Here is a 4,214-nt window from a genome sequence, read left to right as displayed (position 1 = left end):
TTGTATAGCAGCTTGTAATCTTTGATTGTATAGCAGCTTGTAATCCCTGCTTGTATAGCAGCTTGTAATCCCTGCTTGTATAGCAGCTTGTAATCCCTGCTTGTATAGCAGCTTGTAATCCCTGATTGTATAGCAGCTTGTAATCCCTGCTTGTATAGCAGCTTGTAATCCCTGCTTGTATAGCAGCTTGTAATCCCTGCTTGTATAGCAGCTTGTAATCCCTGCTTGTATAGCAGCTTGTAATCCCTACTTGTATAGCAACTTGTGATCCCTGCTTGTATAGCAGCTTGCAATCCCTGCTTGTATAGCAACTTGTAATCCCTGCTTGTATAGCAACTTGTAATCCCTGCTTGTATAGCAGCTTGTAATCCCTGCTTGTATAGCAACTTGTAATCCCTGCTTGTATAGCAGCTTGTAATCCCTGCTTGTATAGCAGCTTGTAATCCCTGCTTGTATAGCAACTTGTAGTCCCTTGTATAGCAACTTGTAATCCCTGCTTGTATAGCAGCTTGTAATCCCTGCTTGTATAGCAGCTTGTAATCCCTGTTTGTATAGCAGCTTGTAATCCCTGCTTGTATAGCAGCTTGTAATCCCTGCTTGTATAGCAGCTTGTAATCCCTGCTTGTATAGCAACTTGTAATCCCTGCTTGTACAGCAACTTGTAATCCCTGCTTGTACAGCAACTTGTAATCCCTGCTTGTATAGCAACTTGTAATCCCTGCTTGTACAGCAACTTGTAATCCCTGCTTGTATAGCAACTTGTAATCCCTTCTTGTACAGCAACTTGTAATCCCTGCTTGTATTAATACAGACGGAACATTAGAGAATACATTAGCAATTCTGATGCCATCTGTCAAACCGTTAAAAAATAGGGGGATTAGTGCCTTTAAAACCATCGTCATTTTAACGTACTCACCTTGTTGTATCACCTGGTTGTGCTAGCGGGGGTTGAGCTTTGGCTCTTTGGTTCCACCTCTCGCTTCTAGTTCGGCAAAACCACTTCAGATTTGACGCATTTCAGACCGTGAGAACGGACTGATTAGTGGGCGTGTCAACGTGCCTTATATGTCTGGGTTAATGATTTACAGTGTCACCCACCAATAAGGACCAGGGGCCAGATTCACGAAGCAGTTACGCAAGTACTTACGAACGTGTACATCTTTCATTAATCTTTGAAGGCTTTGGTTACATTTATTAAACAGTTTACAAGCATGAAAACTTGCCAATCAACTGTTGTTATTGTTATAAACAGCCTCCTGGTGCTCCGGAGCTCATTAACTGTTTAATAATTGTAAACAAAGCCGCCAAAGATTGAGAAAAGATGTCTTGCATAACTGCTTCGTGAATCTGGCCCTAGAGCATGAGTCCGTGTTGACCTCTTCTTATCAAGATCGCATCATCCACCGCGAACATTGATATATCAGGGCTTTAACATTTATTGTAAATAGGTCTTAATATAGCCCCTTCTGGTATTCTTTTCGAGAGCACTAGCTACTCTGACCTCCTCCTTCACTGTGACCTCTCTGTGTCCTGTCCGTGAGGTATACTTTAATGTTTCCAGAGTCACTTTGCTACTTCTCGAGTGTGTGTGTGTGTGGGGGGGGGGGGAAGGGGGGTGGAGGGGGGGGGAGAGGGGGGAGGGGGGGAGGGGGGGAGGGCAGTCGAGGATGACTTTAGGAGTCTCTCTCTTTAGTGAGAGACTCTCTCTCTCTCTCTCTCTCTCTCTCTCTCTCTCTCTCTCTCTCTCTCTCTCTCTCTCTCTCTCTCTCTCTCTCTCTCTTTCTCTCTCTCTCTCTCTTTTCCCCCCTTATTTGCTCATCTTTTTTCCACTGGTCTCTCCATTTTCCTTTCCGCCTCTCTTCCATTCTATTTCTCGTGTGTCTCTCTGCCTTTCCCGCGATGTGTGTGAGCAACATATCACGTTATCTCTCCCTGACACCCACCGTCCACACAAACACTTAGTTACAGCGTGGGGGAGAAAGTCATGTTTCTTGTTTTGGTGTATATTTTGTGTGTGTGTGTGTGTGTGTGTGTGTGTGTGTGTGTGTGTGTGTGTGTGTGTGTGTGTGGGTGTGTGGGTGTGTGTGTGTGTGTGTACTCACCTAATTGTACTCACCTAATTGTGCTTGCGGGGGTTGAGCTCTGGCTCTTTGGTCCCGCCTCTCAACCGTCAATCAACTGGTGTACAGATTCCTGAGCCTATTGGGCTCTATCATATCTACATTTGAAACTGTGTATGGAGTCAGCCTCCACCACATCACTTCCTAATGCATTCCATTTGCTAACTACTCTGACACTGAAAAAGTTCTTTCTAACGTCTCTGTGGCTCATTTGGGTACTCAGCTTCCACCTGTGTCCCCTTGTTCGCGTCCCACCAGTGTTGAAAAGTTCATCCTTGTTTACCCGGTCGATTCCCCTGAGGATTTTGTAGGTTGTGATCATGTCCCCCCTTACTCTTCTGTCTTCCAGTGTCGTGAGGTGCATTTCCCGCAGCCTTTCCTCATAACTCATGCCTCTTAGTTCTGGGACTAGTCTAGTAGCATACCTTTGGACTTTTTCCAGCTTCGTCTTGTGCTTGACAAGGTACGGGCTCCATGCTGGGGCCGCATACTCCAGGATTGGTCTTACATGTGTGGTGTACAAGACTCTGAATGATTCCTTACACAGGTTCCTGAACGCCGTTCTGATGTTAGCCAGCCTCGCATATGCCGCAGACGTTATTCTCTTTATGTGGGCTTCAGGAGACAGGTTTGGTGTGATATCAACTCCTAGATCTTTCTCTCTGTCTGTTTCATTAAGTACTTCATCTCCTATTCTGTATCCTGTGCCTGGCCTCCTGTTTCCACTGCCTAGTTTCATTACTTTGCATTTACTCGGGTTGAACTTCAACAGCCATTTGTTGGACCATTCACTCAGTCTATCCAGGTCATCTTGTAGCCTCCTACTATCATCCTCTGTTTCAATCCTCCTCATAATTTTTGCATCGTCGGCAAACATTGAGAGGAACGAATCTATACCCTCTGGGAGATCATTTACATATACCAGAAACAGTATAGGTCCAAGGACTGACCCCTGCGGGACTCCACTTGTGACGTCTCGCCAATCTGAGACCTCACCCCTCACACAGACTCGTTGTCTCCTGTTGCTTAGGTATTCCTCTATCCACCGGAGTACCTTCCCTCTCACTCCAGCCTGCATCTCCAACTTTCGCACTAGCCTCTTGTGTGGCACTGTATCAAAGGCTTTCTGACAATCCAAAAATATGCAGTCTGCCCACCCTTCTCTTTCTTGCCTTATTTTTGTTGCCTGGTCGTAGAATTCAAGTAACCCTGTGAGGCAGGACCTGCCATCCCTGAACCCATGTTGATGCTGTGTTACAAAGTTCCTTCGCTCCAGATGCTCCACTAGTTTTTTTCGCACAATCTTCTCCATCAGCTTGCATGGTATGCAGGTTAGGGACACTGGCCTGTAGTTCAGTGCCTCCTGTCTATCCCCTTTCTTGTATATCGGGACTACGTTAGCTGCTTTCCAAATATCTGGCAGTTTCCCTGTTGCCAGTGATTTGTTATACACTATGGAGAGTGGTAGGCTCAGTTCTCTTGCTCCTTCCTTTAGAACCCAAGGGGAGATTCCATCTGGGCCTATAGCCTTCGTCACGTCCAACTCTAGTAAACACTTCCTTACTTCCCCACTGGTAATCTCAAACTCTTCCAGTGGTTCCTGGTTAGCTATTCCCTCACTTACCTCTGGAATTTCTCCTTGTTCTAAGGTGAAGACCTCCTGGAATTTCTTATTCAATTCCTCACACACTTCCTTGTCATTTGTAGTGAATCCTTCCGCCCCTATCCTTAATCTCATAACCTGTTCCTTTACTGTTGTTTTTCTCCTAATGTGGCTATGCAACAATTTAGGCTGAGTCTTTGCCTTGCTTGCGATGTCATTTTCGTATTGTCTTTCTGCCTCTCTTCTCATCCTGACATATTCATTCCTGGCATTCTGGTATCTTTCTCTGCTCTCCAGTGTCCTGTTATTCCTATAGTTTCTCCATGCCCTTTTACTTTGCTGCTTAGCTAGCCTACATCTTTGATTAAACCATGGGTTTCTCATCTTCATTTCTCTGTTTTCCTTTTGGACTGGGACAAACTTGTTTGCTGCGTCCTTGCACTTCTGCGTGATGTAATCCATCATATCTTGGGCCGTTTTTCCCCTGAGCT

The sequence above is a fragment of the Procambarus clarkii genome, chromosome 81, assembly GCF_040958095.1.
Source record: "Procambarus clarkii isolate CNS0578487 chromosome 81, FALCON_Pclarkii_2.0, whole genome shotgun sequence".
Lineage (NCBI taxonomy): Eukaryota > Metazoa > Arthropoda > Malacostraca > Decapoda > Cambaridae > Procambarus > Procambarus clarkii.
Note: the sequence above shows the minus strand (reverse complement) of the source record.